A 22332-nucleotide genomic window follows, 5' to 3' on the forward strand; every position below is an offset into this window, starting at 1 on the left:
ATAAAACGAACCACTCATAACTCATTTTCCCAGCAAAGATTGTGCTAAAAAGAATTTAAGCACGTTTCAAACCAAGCCTTTGCTGCAAACATAAGGCGAGAAAGTAGGCCCCGTGAAAACAAGTGTGCAGGATGCGTTGTTTCAGACTAGCGGAACTCACATCTTTTCATGAAAGTACCGTCATTGCACAATCTTCTCCTGGCCCAGTATTCATTTTCGATGCACAAAGACATAGAGTGTGAGTGTGTGTGTGTGTGTGCGCACATGTTTGCAGGTAGTATTGAGGTGAGGGCTGGGGAGGGGAAAGAAAAGCTAACAGCTGAGAAAATGAACACACATATAGCCATGATACCTGAGTTTCCCGTTCGGCATGTGGGAAAAAAAAAATCCATGCAGACTTAACTAACATTGTTACTTGCTTAATCTCTCTCTAGACACATCCAGGATAATCCCTAAGAATCTCACACAGTTGGACTTTTTGCCTCTATAGAATGCTTACATTTTTTATTCCTGGTTTTTATCTAGACGTTTGATAATCTGGTGGACTTCACAACATGATTGTGGAGTGGCGGTTGCCAGCCGCTGTTGCATCGGCCCCTGACTTATGGTGACCCCACGCACAACAAAACAAAACGCTGCCCACCCCGTACCATCCCCATGATTGGTTGCGGGTTGGACTGTTGTGATTCATCAGCTGATTTTTGGAAGTAGATTGCCAGGCCTTTCTTCGTAGCTCTTCTTAGTCTGAAACCTCCACAGAAACCTGTTCAGCATCATAGCAACAGGCTGGTTGGCGGCTATGTATGACGTGTGTTGGCCAGGAATTGAACCTGGGTATCCCGCACAGAAGGGGAGAATTTTACTACAATATGACAGCTTTACTATATAATAAAGATGCTCATTTTCATTCACTGGATTGTGCTTTCTGTCCACATTTAATTTTTTTAGCTCTTTTTCTATCTCTTTTTTCCCTAACGGCACATGCCTGAGGAACTACATGATTGTTAAAATAATTCATTGTGAACAGTATACAAATGAAGCCATTTTGGATTGGTAGGAAAATCCACGAACTCAGAAATAAGCAAAACCTATTTGCTTTGCTCCTGCAGTGTCTGCAATGCATTTTGGTGCCCACTTCATCATCTGTGGAGAAAACCAACAGAGCTCGCTCGCAGTGCAAGACAGCTGGCGTCTGCTCCGAGGAGCATCCTCTGAACCCAGGGTGCGGGGCTCCGTGTCTACAGGAAATCTGGAGAAATGTGGCAGGTGGTAGTTGGAGCATAAGAAAATTTGTTGGTTGGAAGGGATGAAGCATGCTGCTTAGGACAGGAAGAGACTGAGGGAGAGAAAACGGTTTGTCCAACTATAAAAGACTGAATTGTGTCCACCTAAAATATGTGTCGAATTTGTCCTGGAAGAAGTACCACCAGAATGCTTCTTGGAAACAAGGATGGTGAGACTACGTCTCACATACTTTGGACATGTTGTCAGGAGGGGTCAGTCCCTGGAGGAGGACATCATGATTCGTAAGGTAGAGGGTCAGCAAAATAGGAAGACCCTCAATGAAATGGATTGACACAGTGGCCGCAACAATGGGCTCAAATACAGCGATGCCTGTGAGTATGGCGCAGGACTGGGCAGTGTTTCGTTCTGTAGTGCACAGGGTCACTATGAGTTGAGCGCCACCTAACAACAAAATGTGTGTTGGAATTTTAACCCCCATACCTGTGGATGTGATCCTGTTTGGAAACAGGATCTTCTTAGTCACATTAAGGAGGCCATACCCGAGTAGGGTGTGTCCTAAACCTAATCACCTCCAAGTTACAAAAAGAGCAGGGCGAACACAGAGAACCAAGCACACACAGGGGAAGACAGAGGCCACGGGAGGATCATCTACAAGCCAAGGAAACAAAGAACACCCAGGGCTACCAAGGAGGAAGGAATCAACACGGCTGAGACCCTGATTTGAACTTCTAGCTCCCTGAACTGTGAGAAAATGGAGTTCTGTTCTTTATAGCCACCCACCTGTGGTATCTGTGTTAAAGAAGCATGAGGGAATGAAGACATCAACCGCAAAACTTATAAAAGCTGTTCTATGGTGCTGGGCTAATCACGTTGATTGTGAACAAGTAATAAAAGTGGTTTCAGACTAGGCACAAATACAAATGCCCAAATAAAGGGAAAAGGGTAATGAAATGACCACTTACAACATACTCCTCAATTGGAAGGGGATTGATTGGCTCAAACATCTATTCTAGGACATGTCTATAGACAGTACTTCAGGGGACACAGCAGAATAAGGCGGTCAAGTTGTCAAGGCACAGGAAAGCAGAGCCCAAACACAGCATGGCTAGTAAGTCTTAGGCAGAATCAGGAGCTGATGCCTTTTACTTGGCTTGGCCCCTAACAAACATTCAATCATCAGTCAGAGGGCCTATATGGAATGCTCTAAAAAATGCAACAAAAGATTAAAAAGCAAATAATAATAATAAAACTGCCAAGATGAAATGTTAAATTTCCCGAGTGCTTGATATGGCTGGGTGCAGACTTAAGACACGCAGGGCAGGGAGCTGCTTCCCATGAATCGACATGTCACTGGAAAAGCAAGGCTGAAATCAGGAGGCCAGAGGACAGGGAAGGCCAGGGGCCAGGTAAGCAGGCTCACAGGATGGCTGCAACATCTGGGTGAGGGAGGTCTCAGGGGTGTGAGGGAGAGAAAGCAGAGTGTCAGAGAAGGACAAGCCTGATAAGAGAGGAAGACTATACAGACCTAATAGTGGTTCTGTGGTAGCATTTTCTGCTTCCACGCAGGAGACCAGGTTTGACTCCCAATCAATACACCTCATGCTTAGCCATGACCCATGTGTCACTAGAGGCTTGCATGTTGCTATGGTGTTGACCAGCGGAGCTTTCAGACTAAGACTAGGAGGAAAGGCCTGGCAGTCTACCTCAGAAAATCTGCCAATGAAAATCTTACGGATCACAACGGTCTAAACCCATTGTGCATGGATCGTCATGAGCCAGGGGCCAACTCAAGGCAGCTAACAACAACAGTGGGAAATCAGGTCCCAGGCTAGCCTTGGGAGCCAGCACAGTTATATAATAAATTAGACAACATTTACAGAGGCTTTTTTGAGTAGGAGTCCGATCAGATATTTAAAAATAATAATGCTTAAGAGTAGGCGAGATGCAACGGAAAGGAAGACTAGAGTTGGAGAGCAAATCTAGAAGCCACGTGGGGGTCGTGGTGATGAGAATCTAGAAGATCAGGGCAGAACTGGGAGGGGAGGTGGAGGGAGGAAGGCACCTGCCCCGGGTTTGTTGCAAGGCCTTATTAGAACCTGAGGGCTATTGGGTCTGGAGGAATTGGGGTTAAGTGGAAGATGACTAAATTTTCAAGCTTCACTCACTACAGAAGATAACAGGAGTTCTCAGAGAATCTATCTGCCTGCCCCAGTGGTGCCCCTTGGCCACCTCCATCCCAGCCACAGAATGAGCTGGCAGGGACATGTGACCCAGGCTCAACTATCAGATTACCCCTGCCAAGGGCTTTCTCGAAGGTACGCGGACTGAGTCAGTCAAGGGCCTATCAGGTCAGGTCAAGCCAAGGCCAGCCCAGGCCACAGAAGAGGTAAAACAAAAGTTCTGCGGTTTAATCAGACATTAGAAAGAAGCCCAAACAAGGCCCTGTGCTTCTAGACAGCCATACCGTTGCCTGACAACTTTCCAGCCATGTGATGTCTAATCATACTCCCCGCAACTGGGTTCTGAGAATGTTGTTGTTGTTATTAGGTGCCGTCGAGTCGGTTCCAACTCATAGTGACCCTATATACAACAGAAAGAAACACTGCCCGGTCCTGCGACATCCTCATGGTCTTTGCTATGTTTGAGCCCATTGTTGCAGCCACTGTGTCAATCCATCTCGTTGAGGGTCTTCCTTTTCTCACTGACCTTTTACTTTACCAAGGATGATGTCTTTCTCCAGGGTCTGGCCCCTCCTGATAACATGTTCAAAGAACATTAGACAAAGTCTCACCATTCTCACTTCTAAGGAGCATTCTGGCTGTACTTCTTCCAAGACAGATTTGTGCCTTCTTCTGGTAATCCATGGTATGTTCACATTCTTTGCCAGCCCTATAACTCAAACGTATCAATTCTTGTCCGGTCTTCCTCATTCACTGCCTAGCTTTCACATGCATATGAGGCGATTGAAAATACCATGGCTTGGGTCAAGTGTACCTTAGCCCTCAAAGTGATATCTTTGCTTTTTGTTGCATCTCCCAAAACTATGTGATTAATTCTTGGCCCCTGTACCTGTGGAGGTGATCCTATTTGGAAATACAGTTTCTCTTTTCGTATGTTAATGAGATCATACCTGCACAGGGTGGGTCCTAAACCCTATCACTCCTGAGTTATAAAAAGAGCAGAACAGACACAGAGACGCACACATTGGGAAAGACAGATACCAAAGAACGCCAAGGACCTGGCAGACGCCAGCAACTGGGAGAGAGGCTCACAGAAAGAACTGACACGGCTGGGACCCTGGTTTGGATTTTTAGCCAAGCCATCCCCAACTTCTCCTTCTCAGCCCATCCCCATGGCCCATCAGTCAAGTTCTTCCCAATCAACCTCCTTAAGGTTCTTTGAGCCTGATTCCCTCTCTGCATTTTCCCTACGACTTAGTTGAGACTTCCTCCTTTCTTGAGTAGATTTCTACTGCCTCTGCCTCCTTAGTCCACCTGGCCAGGGCGCAATCTGGCTGTGATGAAAAGCTGCCCGTGTGCCCTCCTCCGTGACAACCCCACAGTGGCTTCCCACAGCTTCAGGACAGAATTCAAAGTCTCCAACACAGTGTTTAAGAAGCCCTGGTGGTGCAGTGGTTAAGTGCTCAGCGGCTCATCAAAAGGTCAGCAGATTGAACCCACCAGCTGCTTCACTAGAGAAAGATGTGCCAGTCTGCTCCCGTAAAGATTACGCAGCCTTGGAACCCCTATGGGGCAATTCCCCTCTGTCCTATAGGCTCGCTATGAGTCGGGATAGACTTCACGGCAAAGGTTTGTTTTGGGGTTTTTTTTTTTTTGGTAGCACCCTCCTCACCACCTGCCCCCAGCACAGTCCCAGCCACAAGGAATGACCTACAGTTCCCAGAATGCCCACGATCCCTGGCCCTGCCTATGTACACTCCAGTGTCGACACATCACTTCCCGCTCTCCCTGGCCAATTGTTCTTTGTCCTCCAAGAAGCAGCTGAGGCATCATTTCCTCCCAGGGGTCCACCTGCCCCTCCCAAGTCAGGGTACAGAGCCTCCCCTCTGTGCGTGGACTGTACTCATCAGCTCCAAGGTCTTTCCTCTACGTCACTAGGCCTTCTAGGGCAATAGACCTCCAGATGTTGGCCTGTAAGCCCCAGCAGTTAGCACAGAGCCTGGCAGGTAGACAGATTCAAAGGTTGAATGTTTAATGAGCGTATATATAAGCATGCAGGAGTCACTGATAAGGAGCCACCAGTGGTAAAGCACGTGGCTGCTAACCGAAAGGTCAGAGGTTTGAACCCACCAGCAGCTCCACAGGAGAAAGACGAGAAAGACCTGCCAATCTACTTCCATAAAGATTATAGCCTTGGAAGCCCTATGGGGCAGTTCTACTCTGTCCTATAGGGTCTGTTGTGCGTCGGAATTGACTTGAGGGCACACAACAACAGCAGTCCCTGAGTGGCTACCAGCTGCAAGCCTGGTGGTTCAAACCCCAGAGAGACAACTCAGAAGAAAGTACCAGTGATCTGCTTCTGAAAGGTCACAGCCATTGACAACCCTACCGAGTGTAGTTCTGCTCTGAAACATACGGCCTCAGGTGAGCTGGAATCAACTGGATGGCCACTGGCATACGAAAGTGTCTGTCACTCTTCTTAGTTAAGTCTCGAGTGAAGACAAGATGTCTTATTTCCAGTCCTTACACATTAAGTGGAAACCCTGGTGGCATAGTTAAAAGCTATGGCTGCTAACCAAAAGGTCAGCAGTCTGAATCCACAAGGCGCTCCTTGGAAACTCTATGGGGCAGCTCTACCCAGTCCTATAGGGTGTCTATGAGTCAGAATCAACTCAACGGCAATGGGTTTGGGGTTTTTTTGGTTTATACATTAAGTAGGTGCTTAATAACGTATTCTTCCTTCCTCCCGTCTAACATTGGATAATATGTGAATGTTCCGTTTTCACAGTGATTAATTAAACAAGATGAAATTCCAAATTCTTTCAAGTCCATTTGGCTTTGGGATATATTTCAAATCTTACGTACCTGGCCTGCTGCCTCAAAACCCACTGCTGGGCTGACGTGTCAGTACTAAACACACCCATTTTTCTCAGCATCAAGGAATCAAGGAACAGGATAAACCTATAATTCCTAAAGTCAGCCCAAGTGAAAGAAATCCAGGAAGGATCTAGCATTACTGTGATTATTAGTGAGCCAACAGGAAAAATATGTGCCCTTTCCCTCATGCCAATACGCTAAGTCCCCCTGGAATTTAAGCTCCCTCCTGCCCAGACTGGTTATTTTCCTGTGGACCGCCCAATTCTGGGGTTCTTATCAGAATTTTTTTTTTTTTAATCAGAATATTCAGGACTGGGTCCTGGCTCAGGGGGCCCCGGGTAGGTGCAAGTGGTAACATGCCCGGCTGCTCATCAGAAGGTTGGAGGTTCAAGTCTCCTCAAAGGTACCTCAGAAGAAAGGCCTGAAAAATCAGCCATGAACAACCCTATGAAGCACAGTTCTACCCTGACACACATGAGGTCACCATGAGTTGGAGTCCACTTGGTGGCAACTGGCTTTTCTGGCTTAAGGTCTGACCAAGCAAAGCACCCAATCTCCCCTTTTTCCCCTTTCCCCCACACACAATTTCGATTTACCTCATCGGGAGGCAAGCAAAGAGTCTGGGAACAGACCAACGGCTTAAAATACCTATGGACCCATCTATCTATGTGGTGGAGTTCCTGGGTCATGCAAATGGTTAACTTCCTCAGCTGCTAACCAAACGGCTGGAAGTTTGAGTCCACCCAGAGGCTTCTCAGAAGAAAACCCATGCTATCGAGTCAATTCTGACTCATAGCAACCCTATAGGACAGAACAGAACTGCCCCATAGGTTTTCTAAGGCTATAATCTTTATGGGAGCAGACTGCCACATCTTTCTCTCTCAGAGCAGCTGGTGGATTCAAACCACTGACATTCTGGTTAGCAGCCGAGGGCTTAACCACTGTGCCACCAGGGCTCCTCCTAGGAAGAAAGGCCTGGCAATCTACTTCTGCAAAATCAGTCTTTTTTTTATGGCAACTTTTTTCGTTTTTATGTGGTAGCCAGTCCAGTCACCCTCAAACTGAGCAGACTCATGGTGCCCCCATGCATGTAGAGTATAACTGCGCTCCACTGGGTTTTGGATGGCTGACTTTTCAGAAGTAGGTCGCCAGGGCTTTCAGTTAGTCACCGAGCACCTGACCCTTTGAGCCACCCAGGCACTCCACAAGTCATGTGAAGGCACCGGATTAATACAAGACCCACAAAGAGAGGCTGGATTCATTCTCACGATGGGGTGTGCACCCTACGTCTCGTCACTGATAGAGAGAGGGAACGCTTCACAGATGGGGAGATTCACTCGTGCAAATTATACTCCAATCTACTAAACTGAGCGTACTGATGGGCCCAGAACTTTCCTCAGCTCCGGACTTGCATATCCAACTGATGCATCTCTCTGGATTCTTCACAAGCATATTCAACACAGTGATTTCTCAACAACTCAAGTACCTCTATCCCCGTCCGTTCTGATGTTTCCATCTCATTTAATGCTCAAGCCAGAAAACCAGAAGTTACCCTTGATGTCTCCCTCTCCCCACCATCCTGCCTCCCCCAAGTCCTGCCGATTTCTCAAAATTGTCTTGCCTTCTCCATCCTCCCTGCAAACTCCTCAGCCCAGTCACCAGCATCTTTAGCCTAGACTAGTACAACAGCCTCCTCGCTGGCCTCCCGGACACCCTTCTTCTCAAGGCAAGAAGGGTCTGAAAAAGGGAATCAGCTCAGGTTAGTTCCTTGGGTAAACAAACCGTCAGTGCCCATTGCATTTAGAACAGCATCTGTGATGGTTAGGGTTGTCAGCTAGCTGGGCCATGATTCTCAGTGGTTTGGCAGTTATGACACAGTTTGGTAGTCGTATAATGACGTAATCACCTCTATGATGAGATCTGATATAATGTGATCACCTCCATAATGGGATCTGCTGTGAGTAGCCAATCAGTTGAAATGGAGTATCCTTGGGGGTATGGCCTGCATCCAATACAGATGGACCTTCTGGCAAGACTTGCAAGCTTTTGCTGCCTCTGGATCCTGCAGCCGGCTCCTATTCATCTGACCTCCAGTTCTTTGGACTTCAGCTAGCAGCTTACCTGCCATTCTTGGGATTTGTCAGTCTCTGCAGCCTGTGAGCCAGTGGCCTGCCATCTTACCTACTGATTTTTGGCTCACCAGCCCCTGCAGCTACGTCAGTCAGGAGAAGCCTCCAGCCTGACCCACTGACTTGGGACTTCCTAACCTCTAACACCACGTGAGCCATTTCCTTGATGTAAATCTCTCTCTCTCTATATATATATGTATATACATACATATATATATATGCATAGACACTTCACTGGTTCTGCTTCTCTAGAGGACCCAACCTAAGATAGCACCCAACTCCTACCATAGCATTGTTGGCCCATCAGACCTTCCACGATCTGTCGTCTACCTCGCATTCAACCTCATCTCATGCCATTCTCCTCCCTACTCATGAGGCTTCTAGGTCACAAAACACTGCGGAGGTCTGTGTTGCCTCCAGGACACTGCACGTTACCCCCTCTATCTGTGATACTTCTCTCTGACCACCTGGCCCAAAGCAGCCACTTCTCTATGATCCAGTTTCTCAGCCCTGGGTGTGCTTCTTCTAATATTTATTGTAATTGGTTAATGGTTTTGTTACCTATCCGTTTTTGTCTATTTTTCCCATTGTAATATAAACTCCAAAGCCAGGCGCTTAATGTGTCTACTGGAACTAGAGACAGTGTTGCTAAGTAAGCTCCATGTCTGGCCCATAGTAGATGCTCAAGAAACATTTACCACATAAACCATGTTATAACCATGCTGGAAATTCAGCCTCATGATCACTCTCCAGCTTTTTGTTAATTAGCTTCCCAAAACTTTGTCTCACATACTTCATATTATCAGGAGGGATCAGTCCCTGGAGGGATCATGCTTGGTAAAGTAGAGGGTCAGCGAAAAAAAGAGGAAGATCCTCAACAAGATGCATTGACACAGTGGCTGCAACCATGGGCTCAAACACGGCAAGGATTGTGAGGATGGTGCAGGACCGGGCAGGGTTTCGTTCTGTTGTGCATAGGGTCACTATGAGCTGGAACTAACTCGACAGCACCTAACAACAACAACCTTAAAAAAAAAAAAAAAAAAAAATCCTTGCTTATAAAACAAACTCAAATTAATAAAGAAATCATTATATTTTGAGGAAGCTTAATTCAAATCTGGACTGCAATGGATTGTTTCTTAAAGTCTTCCCACTGGCAATTACGTGAAGCTCCTTGATGAATTAGGGGGGAGAAAACTATCATGGATGCAAAGTCATTTATCTAAAAAAAATCAGGGCTCTACGTAACAGTACTACATGCCTTATTTAATGTGGAAAATATTTAAATAGGATCACTATGGCTCCCTTACAGCATAGCTATTTAGTCTAAATCTCTGGTTCTTTTCCGCTATAAATCTACTTTGTTTGAAATCCCACAAGGCACAGATGGAGAGTTTCAGTAGGACAAACTATACTTCAAAAATTTTTTTTTTCCCTCCAATCTATTAAACCTAGCATACGGACGGGCAGTGTGGTTATCTCAAATATAATTTTAGCTGCAGCCCAGACCTTTCCTTAGCTCTGGACTTGCATATCCAGCTGACACTTTTCTTTGGATTCTCCACAAGCATATTCAACATAATATTTCTGAACACCTCAAGCACCTCTAACCCTGTCCCTTCTGATGTCCCCACCTCATGTAACGCTCAAGCCAGGAAATTAGAAGTCATCTGTAATGGACTGAATCGTGTCCCCCAAAAATGAGTTAACTTGGTTAGGCCATGTGTGGTTGTCCTCCATTTTGTGATTTTCCTATGTGTTATAATCTCTGCCTGTGCTTGAAAGGATTAGGGTGGGATTGTAACACCACCCTTACCAAAGTCACCTCCCTTATCCAATGTAAAGGAAGCTTCCCTAGGGTGTGGTCTACACCACCTTTTATCTCTCAGGAGATAAAAAGGAAAGAGAAGCAAGCACAGAGTTGGGGACCTCATACCACCAAGAAAGCAGCACCAGGAGCAGAGCGTGTCCTTTACACACGGGGTCCCTGCTCCTAAGAAGCTCCCCTAGCAGGGGAAGATTGAGGACAAGGACCTTCCTCCAGAGCCAACAGAGAGAGAAAGCCTTTCCCTGGAGCTGTCGCCCTGAATTTGGACTTGTAACCTACTAGACTGTGAGAAAATAAATTTCTCTTTGTTAAAGCCATTCACTTGTGGTATTTCTGTTATGGCAGCATTAGATGACTAAGACATCATCCTTGATGCACAGCCCAGGGCTTTTCCAGTTCTAAGACCAACAGATGTGCAGTGATCTTTATCATACTTTGGAGTATTACTAACACAACAGAAATTTAGCAGATAATTGGAACTACATATTCTTTGTCTACTCTATCTTTCCATCTCTTGGTCAATCTGCAATCATAACTTCTAAGCAATTAGATTCGAGGCGAGGGGAGAAAGTCATTGAGATAGGAGGGTAGTAAGGCAGTCCCTGGATTATGAACAATTTCCATTCCTAAATCTGTCTTTAAGTTTAATTGGTACGTAAGTGGGAACAGTTAGGTACGGTTTGTATCTAACGTCAGTGCGTCAAATGCTTGTCTTAGTATATAGTGTATTTTCTATGCATATAAAGCATTAAAGAAACACTTCCAGATACACTAAAACATCTTTAACATAATAACACAGTAATAATAGCAATACTGTTTTGATGTACATCACAAAGTAGTGCTTGTTTGTCGTTACGAACCATTGTATGTACCTTGAATTTTTAATATAACAGGCTTTACGGGGACTGGTTCATAACTGTGTGTTGCATGTAAATCAGATGTTTGCAACCTGGGGACTGCCTATAGTTACAAAAAATAGTTACAAGTACACCTTATTAAGTCATGTCCATTTCAACTCATGGATGGTAACCTTTTAGGATCGGATGATTTAATAATTTCCTAAAAAGTAATAAACAATTGGGTTTAAAAAGAAAAGAGACAAACCTTAATCTAAGAATTAATTCTTCACGTTTTAAATAAACACTGCAATTCCTCTTTGCTTGAAATTCCTAGAACATACTCTATTCTTTGCACCTGTTGTATGGAACTCTTCTGTATCCTTTGTCACTGTCATGGATTGAATTGTGTTCCCCAAAATATGTGTCATCTTGGTTAGGTCGTGATTCCCAGTATTGTGCGGTTGTCCTCCATTTTGTGATTTCCCCATGTGTTGTAAATCCTATCACTATGATATAATGAGATGGATTTCTGGCAGTTATACTGATGAGATCTAAAAGATTAGATACTGTCTTAAGCCAATCTCTTTTGAGATATAAAAGAGGGAAGCGAGCAAAGAGACAAGGGAACCTCGTACACCAAGAAAGCAGTATCAGGAGCAGAGCGTGTCCTTTTTACCTGAAATTCCTGCACAGAGAAGCTCCTAGACCAAGGGAAGACTGATGACAAGGACCTTCCTCCAGAGCCAACAGAGACAGAAAGACTTCCCCTGGAGCTGACGCCCTGAATTTGGACTTCTAGCCTATCAGACTGTGAGAAAATGAGTTTCTCTTTGTTAAAGCCATCCACTTGTGGTATTTCTGTTACAGTGGCACTAGGTAACTAAGACAGTCACCTTGAGAAACACCTATTTAGTTAACAACCTGCTAAAAGGTTGTTTCCTCTGTAAAGAACTGTTTATGACCTTCTAGCATCTTGGAAATACCTATTATATACTGCAATGAAGAACTACAGATCACTGTAGGTTTTGTTTTGGGTTTTTACACAGGCTTGTGTGTTAAGGACTCACTCATTCCTCTTTGTCACCTCAGCCCCTATCACAGTGCCTGGTACACAGTAGGTACACACGGATTATTTATCACAAAAAGGAATGACTGAGTCTTTGTATTATTTGTTCTCCTAATATCTGTAAATATGGTGACTATTTTATAGCCCCAAATTGACAAACATGATGTGATAAAGGATTTTTGTGTCATTCCTAGATACATGAAACAGGAATATGCCAGTTTTAATGTCAAAATGCTGAAGTGTCAGAGGTAGTTCAGTGGGAACCTAGAGGCAATGTTCAGTATCTTGACGAACCCAGAACATCTGGGATCTAAAGTTGCCATAGCGATGAAAGATGGAAACGGTGGTGATCTTAACTCAGTGGGGCAGAGATCTAACCTTGGCCTCCTGGTCCACTGCCCACCCCCATATGCTCCAGCCTTTGTCCCAGTGAAATGACAGTCCAGTAATGGCAAATGACCTCCTGGAACCACGCTACCCCTGGCTTACAGATGACTCTGGTTTAGGAGATGGTGACCTCAGAGTAACATTTACTGATGGCATCACTGAAGCTCTATAATTTGGACTAAGTGAGGAAATGGCTGTCTGAGATTCATGGAAATTTTGAAACATAGATTATTTTCAAGGCACTTTTTTTTTTTTTTTAAATCACACACAGAATCTTCAAACATGACTATCAAATAAATCCCTCAAAACAGTTAACGGTGATGGTTGAACATATGATGAACATAGTTAATGTCATGGAACTGTACATGTGAAAACTGCAGAAATGGCAAACGTTTTGTCACCTATATATTTACCACAATTAAAAATAAATAACCAGAGTTAAGCTGGATGAAAGAAGAAACAAAACAAAACTGACTTATAACGTTTTAAGATTAGACAAAATTGAATAAAATGAACACGTCAACTACTGTATATTGGCAATTCCAAGAAGTCTTTGTGGTCTGTAAGTTTTAAAAGTTTGCTCAGATGTACATCAGAACACTGTAACTGAGCAAAAAATTGGAAACACATTGTCTTAGGCTGGAATCTCTAGAGAAGCTAAACCAGTGAAGTGTATTCACACACACACACAGTGTAAACGAGAGAGAGAGAGATTTGTCTGAAGGAAATGGCTCAAGTGGCTGTAGAGGCTGGAAATCCTTAGTCCATGGGTCAGGCATCAAGCTGGAGGCTTCTCCTGACTCACAGTGCTGCAGGGGCTGACGAACCCAAGATTGGCAGGTCAGACAGCAGGCCACTGGCTCACGGGCTGCAGAGGTTGATGAACCCAAGATTGGCAGATAAGAAGTCAGGCTTCTGGCTCACAGGCTGTAGAGGCCAATGAATTCCAAGATCAGCAGGTAAGCTGGTAGGCTGATGGCTTAAGTCCCAAGAACTGAAGGCCAGATGATGACAAGCCAGATACAGAACAAACAAGTGAGCTTTGCCAGAACGTCCATATATATATTGGATGCAGGCCACATCCCCAAAGAAACTCCCCTTACAACTGAGTGTTGATTACATCATATCACGTCATGAAGGATGACTACATCATTACACAACTGCCAGACTACATCATTACATAACTGCCAAAATACGTCATTATAAACCACTAAGAATCATGGCCCAGCCAAGTTGACACAAAACCATAATGATCATAGTCCACCCCTTGTTAACCTGGCACCTGTACACATCTCCTTAAACCATATATAATCTCTAAGGCAATAACAAAGTCATATTTGCACCTAACATGATACAATCAAATGCATACAACCGAAAACACAGTAGCCCCATTTATATCTTATATTTTACAAGAAAACAAAAATATTAGATGCACACATACAAGGGTGAAATACTCGTAACAATTACAATTCTCATTTCTGCAACTGGTCATGAGGTTGTAACTGGTATTTAGAACTACCTTCTTCCACCACCCATTCTGTATTCCCTTTGCCCTCAGCAAGCACCTCAGCTGGTCATGGCTCTTTGCCTGGTGGGGTGACTCAAACCTTCATTCCCGAAAGATCATGATGGCCCATAGTAGTGTTGGTATTGGGTTGCTGTAGTTTTCTATTGGCTTTAATCACAAGGCATGGTGGTACTAAGGGATGCCCTCAGGGATCATCTGCATTCCAAGCATATTCTTCTTTACCTCCAGTATGTAATATCAATCTGATTTTCCCTTGGTAGTCAGGATTAATTACACCAGCCAGTATGGTAACTCCCTTCTTTGACTATTGATCCAGAGGCACAAGAAGCCCAAAGGGGCCAAATTGCACTCTTAACTTCCAGTTCAAGGATGTCGTGTTGTGTCTCCAGGTCAGAGCATTCCTCTCTTTGGAAATAAGACCTTTAGGCCTGCAGAACGTAAGGTGGTGGGGACAGGAGGCAGAAATTTTGCAAGTGGGGTACTAGGAACAATAACAAGTGGTACCACTCCCATTTCCACCCCTTGATTCTTAGAACCGTGAATCCTGGCAATGGAAGAAACAGCACCATATATTGGACGCTGAGTGAGAGCATATACAGTCTCCTGAATAACAACGCCCCAACCCTGCAAGGTACTGCCGCCTAGCTGGCGCCATAACTGTGTTTAAGGAGGCTATTCCATCGTTTTATCAAGCCAGTTGCTTCAGGATGATGGGGAACATGGTAAGACCAATGAATTCCATGAGCATGGGCCCACTACCACACTTCATTTGCTATGAAATGAGGCCCTTGATCGCCGTAATGCTGTGTGAGATACCAGGACAGTGGATGAGGCATTCTGTGAGCCCACAGGTGGTAGCTTTGGCAGAAGCACTGTGTGCAGGGAAGGTAAATCTGTTTCCAGAGTATGGGTCTCTCCCAGTAAGAACAAACCAGTGCCCTTTCTGTGATGGAAATGGTCCAACGTAATCAACCCAGCACCAGGTTGCTGGCTGATCACCTCGAGGGATGGTGCCATATCGGGAACTCAGTGTTGGTCTCTGTTGCTGACAGACTGGGCACTCAGCAGTGGCTGTAGCCAAGTTGGCCTTGGTGCAGGGAAGTACATGTTGCTGAGCCGACGCACAATCTCCATCCTTGCCACCATGGCCCCTTTGTTCATGAGCCCCTTGGGCAATGAAAAGAGTGTCCGGGGAAAGGGGATGACTGGTTTCCACAGAACACATCATCCTATCCACTTAACTGTTAAAATCCTCCTCTACCAAGGTCAGCCTTTGGAGAGTAGTCACATCAGACACAAATATCTACACTTCTTTGGCCCGTTCAGAGAGGTCTATACACATACGTCTTTCCCATACATTCCTGTCTCCAATTTTCCAATCACATTCCTTCCAAGTCCCTGACCATCCAGCCAAACTACTGGCCACAGCCCATGAATCAGTATACAATCACAATTCTGGTCGTTTCTCCTTCCAAGCAAAGTGAACAACCAGGTACACTCCTTGAAGTTCTGCCCATTGGCAGGATTTCCTTTCACCACTGTCCTTCAGGGAGGTCCCATAAAAGGGCTTATAGTGCTGTTGCTGTCCTCTTTTGAGTGGTGCCTGCATATCACACAGAATCACCTGTAAACCAGCCATGAGGCTTCTCTTCCACAGTCAGCTGATCATAAGGAACTCCCCAGGAGGTCAGAAGTACAGATTTGGAGAAGGCAGGTAATGTGACAAGAGTGGAGAGCAGGGGCATTTGGACTACTTCCTCATGCAACTTACTTGTGCCTTCATGTCCTGCTTGAGCCCAATCTCATATAAACTGCTTCCATTTCGTGAAGGACTGCTGCTGTGGACGGTCAACTTTATGGCTCTGTGGGCCAGACATACATCCAGTTCATAATGAACAGCTCAGATTGCAACGTGACTTGATGGCCCACATTAAGCATTCAGTCTCTACTAAGACCCAGTAACAAGCCAAAAGCTATTTCTCAAAAGGAGAGTAGTTATTTGCAGAGGACGGCAGGGCTTCACTCCAAAATCCTAAGGGTCTGCGCTGTGATTCACCAGTAGGGACCTGCCAAATATGCCAAATAGTGTCTCTATCTCTCACCGCAATTCAAGCAACATTGGACCAGCCAGATCATGTGGTCCAAGTGACAGAGTGGTTTCCATGGCAGCCTGAACCTGTTGCACAGCCTCCCTTGTTCTGGGACCCACTCAAAACTAGCAGCTTTTCAAATCACTTGATAAATAGGCTGGAGTAAAAAAAGCTGGAGTAGCACATCCGAATGAGGAATATGTTGCCCCCAAACTCCAAAGAAGGCCCCTAGGCATTGTGCCTCCTTTTTAGTTGTAGGAGGGGCCAGATATAACAACTTAACCTTCACTTTAGAAGGAATATCTCGACATGCCCCACACCACTGGACCTCTAGAAATTGCCCTGAGGTGGAAGGCACCTGAATTTTCTTTACATTAATTTCCTACCCTCTAGCATGCAAATGGAACCCCAGTGGACTAGCAGTTAAGTGCTATGGCTGCTAGACAAAGGGTCGGCAGTTCAAATCTACCAGGCACTCCTTGGAAATTCTACGGGGCAGTTCTACTCTTTCCTGTAGGGTTGCTATGAGTCAGAATCGACTCAAGGGCAACAGTTTTTTTGTTTTGTTTTGTTTTGTTTCATTTTATTTTAGCGCACAAATACTTTACCAATAAGTCCAGAGTCACTGACACTTCTTCCTTACTAGGTCCAATCAGAACAATGTCATCAATGTAATGGACCAGCATGTTATCTTGTGGAATGGAAAGGCAATCAAGGTCCCTGCACACTAAGACTAAACTATGACATAAGGTGGAAGAATTGATATACCTCTGAGGAAGGACACTGAAGATGTATTGCTAGCCTTGCCAGCTGAAGACAAACTGCTTCTGGTGGCCCTTCAAAACCAGAATTGAAAAGAAGGCCTTGGCCAGATCAATAGCTGCATACCAGGTACCAGGAGATGTATTAACTTACTCAAGCAATGAAACCACACCTGGAACAGCAGCTGCAACTGGAGTCACGACCTAGTTGTTTTCGATAATCCACTGTCATTCTCCAAAATCCGCCTGTTTTTTTCCAGGCCAAATAAGCAAGTTGAATGGGGATGTGGTGGGAATCCTTCAAGTCCTTGACGGTGGCAGTAATTTCTGCACTCCCTCCAGGAATGTGGTATTGCTTTTTGTTTACTATTTCCCTAGGTAGGGGCTGTTCTAAAGGCTTCCACTTGGCTTTTCCTAACATAATAGCCCTTACACCATTTTTCAGGGATCCAATGTGGGTGTTCTGCCAGTTTCTGAGTATATCTATCCCAATTATGCTTTTGGAACTGGGGAAATCATTACAGGGTAGGTTTGGGAACCCACTAGACCCACTGTGAGATGAGCCCGAGCTAAGACCCCATTAAATAACCCGACCCCCATATGCCCCCATTCTGACTGGTGGGCCACAGTGACATTTTGGGTCTCCAGGAGTTAGTATCAGGTCAGGACCAGTATCCAGTAATCCCCAAAAAAGTCTGATTATTTCCTTTTCCCCAGTGAACAGTCACTCTTGTAAAAGAATGTAGATTCCTTTGGAGAAGGCTGGAAGAAAGATGAACAATATACATTTTTGGCAGTGTAGTGGGGTCCTTTCTCAAGGGGACCTGGCCTCCCCTTCATCCAAGAGGTTGTGAGTCTGTAAACTGGCTCAAGTCTGGGAAATGATTGGAGGACTGTGACTATTCTGGCGATTCAAGTGAGACTGCTGTTCACCTGACCTAGAATTCGTCCACTTGTACAGATCAAGTAAACATTTAGTAAATTTCCCATCCATTTAACTCACAGGGACACCATGACTAAGTAGTGAACACCGTAAGTTCATACAAGTCAGACTATTGTGGTTACTGCTTTGACCCCACTGTCCATTACGGTAACCATGGCCACCTTGCCTTTGTTGACTAAGTGCCACCACTGGGTCTCTACCACCACAGGATCCAATTAGTCCCATTGTAGCTACCCATCACTATCAAATTGATTCTGACTAATCACAACCCTATAGGAGAGTAGAACTGCCCAATAGGGTTTCTAAGGAATGGCTGGTGGATTTAAACTGCCAACCTTTTGGTTAGCAGCTGAGCTCTTAACCACTGTGCCACCAGGACTCCCCATTGTAGTTGTTGTTGTTGTTAGGTACTGTCAAGCCAGTTTTGACTAGGTCAGAGAGCAGGCCACTGGCTCACGGGCTGCAGAGGCTGATGAACCTATGTATGACAGAACCAAACACTGCCCAGTCCCACGCCACCCTCACATAGAGCCCATTTTTGCAGCCACTGTGTTAATCCACCTCATTAAGGGTCTTCTCCTTTTCCATTGACCCTCTTCTTTACCAAGATGACAGTCCGCTGTCATTCTCCAAGATCCACCTGTTTTTGGTCCCTCCTGATAATATGTCCAAAGTACACGAGATGAAGTCTCACCATCCTCGCTTCCAAGGAGCACTCTGGCTGTATTTCTTCCAAGACAGACTTGTTCATTCTTCTGGCAGTCCATGGTATATTCAATATTCTTTGCCAACACCATAATTCAGAGGCATCAAAGGCAATACCTAGAATACCAATGTTTATGCATTCCATTTCATTTTTGACAGCTTCCAATTTTCCTAGATTTGTACTTCCTACATTCCATGTTCCGATTATTAATGGATGTTTTCAGCTGTTTCTTCTCTTTTTGAGTCATGCCACATCAGCGAATGGAGGTTTCAAAAGCTTGACTCCATACACAGAGAGAGAGATTTATCTCAAGGAAATGGCTCATGCATTTGTAGAGGCTGTCAAGTCCCACGTCTGTGGGTCAGGTGTCAGCCTGGAGGCTTCTCCTGACTCACGTAGCTACAGGGGCTGACGAATCCAAGGTCAGCAGTCAGATGGCAGGCTGCTGGCTTACGGGCTGTAGAGGCTGACGAATACAAGATCACCAGGCAATATGGCTGGCTACTGGCTCAAGTCTCAAGAACCAAAAGTCAGATGATGACGAGCCAGATGCAGGACCCAGAGCAAGCAAGTGAGCTTTGCCAGAACATCCACATATATATTGGATGCAGGTCACATAGTGAGGAAACGCCCCTTACAACTGATTGTTGATCACATCAGATCACATCATGGAGGATGACTACATCATTACATAACTCCCACACTATATCATTACGTAACTGCCAAAATACAGTATTACATAATTGCCAAACTACATCATTACATAACTGCTAAACTACATCATTACATAACTGCCAAACCACTGAGAATCACAGACCAGCCATGCTGACGCACATCCTTAACCATCCAAAAACCAAAAACCAAATCCGTTGCCATCGAGTCGATTGTGACTCATAGTGACCCTATAGGACATAGTGGAACTGCCCCATAGAGTTTCCGAGGAGCACATGGTGGTTTCGAACTGCTGACCTTTTGGTTAGCAGCCATAGCTCTTAAGCACTATGCCACCTAGGTTTCCTCCTTAACCATCATACACCCTAAAGAGCCAGTAACAGCCGGTTAACTATAACATGGTACGTCAATAGAATGAAATACTATGGAACCGTTGAAAATGATGCAGGAGTATATTTAAAGACATTCACTGGAATGAATGGAAAAAAGCCATTTATATAGAGCCTTATATGCATACAGTATGATGTTATATTTTGTATAAAAATCATATATGCGTATTTAACCACAGAAAAGGCCTCTGTGAGATTAAATACACATAGGGGATGTAAGCAAGGGCATCTCAGTGAAGGAACTTCTTTTTGCTTTTTGAAATTTTTTACGTTTCTGAAATGAACCTGCATCACTTTATCTTTGCCCATTCTCCAACCCATTGCCTTTGAGTCGATTCTGACTCATAGCAGCCATAATATAGCAACCCTATAGGACAGAGGAGACCTGACCCATAGGATTCCCAAGACTGTAATCTTTACAGAAGCAGACTGCCACAGCTTTCTTCCACAGAGTGGCTGGTGGGTTCGAACTGTTGACCTTTTGGTTAGCAGCCAAGCACTTTACCACTGCACAACCAGGGCTCCATTATTTTTACAAGAAAGTACAATTTGCTTGTTTAAGTCTACAGGTAGTCCCCAGCTTATGAAAGGGTCCCGTTCCATTAACTCCATGGTAAGTTGGTTCTGACATAACTCAAATACCTTATTTTTACACAAATAACACACATGTGCCTTCTACATTTGTTTGCCAATCACTCCCTTCCTCTGTGGGGTATTTCTGTTCCTGTAAAAAAAAAAAAAAAATTAGCATAGCCCACTTACAAAAATAACTCACTGCAGGAAAGGGAGCAGCTGGCAAGCAAACGTAGAAAGCGCGCATTATTTGCATAAAACTACGGTACCTGAATTATTTTTTTGGTTTTTGTTATTGCCTCTCATTATCACTATCTATAAATCTGACCTTCGAACATCTGCATGTGAACATCTGAGTACGGCACTACCTGCCAATTATGTTCTGCGACATTGTACGTAGTACACATTACCAATAACCAAATGCACAAAAAAAAAAAAAAAAGTGCAGTTTGTCATAACTTGAATACATCGTAAGTTGGGGACTATCTGTATTTGGCTTTTCCTTTTAACGGCTTAAGAAAGTACTTAAAAGTAAACGTCGTTAGCCTAGTGGCAACAGAGGCGGAGACTGGAGTGATGCACCTACAAGCCAAGGAACGCCAAGGATAGCCGGCTTCCAGACAAGACCTGGAACAGATTCTCACTCAGAGCCCCCAGAAGGAACCAACACTGTGGGACCTAGATTCTGGACCTCTAGCCTTCAGAACTGTGAGAGAATAAATATCTATCGTTTTAAGGCAAAAAAAAAGTAAATGCCATTTAAGGTCTTCTCCTCATAATACAAAAGTTAGTAGACAAGGTTAAAGCGAAAGCAGATTTCCGAATTCTGGGCTGTGAAAATGTAAGGTGGGGGGCGGGGGGCCTGAAATCTCCCTAAGACTGTTAGGAAAAGTAAGAGAAAGTACAGTGACTTCAAATACCAAACAAGTTGCAACATCACTTCTTCGGACTGTGTGTTCACTATTGGAGTTTTAGGACAGCCACATGTGCAACAATGAAATACATTAGGACATGCGCATCTGGTTCACAGTTTTCCATGAGCAAACATTCCACATTGTTTCCCCACCACAGTCTACCGTCGTTAGTAACACTCACTGAGCTCTTTCTGTATGTAAGAATCGGCGTTAAGTGAGATACAAAAACCATTGCCCCTTTTCCTTCAGGAAATCTACCATCTAGATTGGGAGTGTTTCGTATTGTATACATAGTCTTCAGGTTTCCAGTTCCAGTCTTCTGACAAATAACTTTGCAAGCATTATCCCCTACAATCCTTACTACTTTCTGAGGTAGGAACCATGATTAGCTCCATTTAGCAGGAGAGAAAACTGAGGTGCACAAAGATTAAGCAATTTACCTAAAACCACAAAGCTGGAAGGGTAGGAAGGCTAGGTCTGGAACGCGCTTCTACCAGTCTGTCTGCACAACCCCAACACTACCACCACCATAGCAGCAACGAAGTAAGGGATACAGGCAATTGTTACTACAATGATTCAGAAGAAAACCAATACTACCCAGAGCCAGAAGAATCAGTGGAGGCTCCCTGGAGAGAGCAGTACTTGACTGGAGTCTTCAAAGACAGAAGTGCAATGTCAGCAGGGAGAAGTCGCTCCAGGAGAAGGCATTCTTCCCTTGCAGGGACAAATATGCCCAGGATGGCCCCAAGCTCTCCTCTGTAAAGGATCTGGACAGACTGCCCAACTCACGAGAATGAACCTGACAATGTTTTATGATGAGAATGGAATCTTAGCGATTCAAAGTCAGGGAAAACATCCTTTCTTTCTTAGCATTGCTGATTCTCTCCCACCATTTAGCAATAATTTTAAAGAAGAATAAGCGGGGGGAAAAAAACCTATCCCTAAATAAAACCTAAGAGGACAATAAACCACAGCACTGAAGACAAAAATGTCTGTATTAAGAAACTGGGCCAAACGTACAGAAATAATTCTGTCACAGGCGTGGAACTAAATTTCAATTTGTAAGTGGAAAAGGGCAATCAAGAGAAATAGGTGACAAGGGAATAAAACGAGCCAGACAAGTCATGAAGGAAGTGAATGATTGCACGTTTAAATGGTTAACTCATGTTTGGAGTACAACATTATATAGATTTTTCTTCCCACGA

General features: G+C 44.5%; 1 protein-coding gene across 7 annotated transcripts in view; it reads right to left on the reverse strand.

Moving 5' to 3' along the window:
• Nucleotides 1-22332, reverse strand: part of PIP5K1B (phosphatidylinositol-4-phosphate 5-kinase type 1 beta) — a 264099-nt gene that overhangs the window by 155317 nt on the left and 86450 nt on the right. The window contains exon 1 of one of the 7 annotated variants that reach the window (XM_064290555.1): nucleotides 20283-20305. The exons of the other annotated variants lie outside the window; for them this stretch is intronic. The gene's annotated coding sequence lies outside the window, so the exon portion shown is untranslated. Of the gene's footprint in view, nucleotides 1-20282; nucleotides 20306-22332 lie in introns of those variants that run through there. 7 annotated transcript variants of the gene reach the window in all.

The sequence above is a fragment of the Loxodonta africana genome, chromosome 9, assembly GCF_030014295.1.
Source record: "Loxodonta africana isolate mLoxAfr1 chromosome 9, mLoxAfr1.hap2, whole genome shotgun sequence".
NCBI lineage: Eukaryota > Metazoa > Chordata > Mammalia > Proboscidea > Elephantidae > Loxodonta > Loxodonta africana.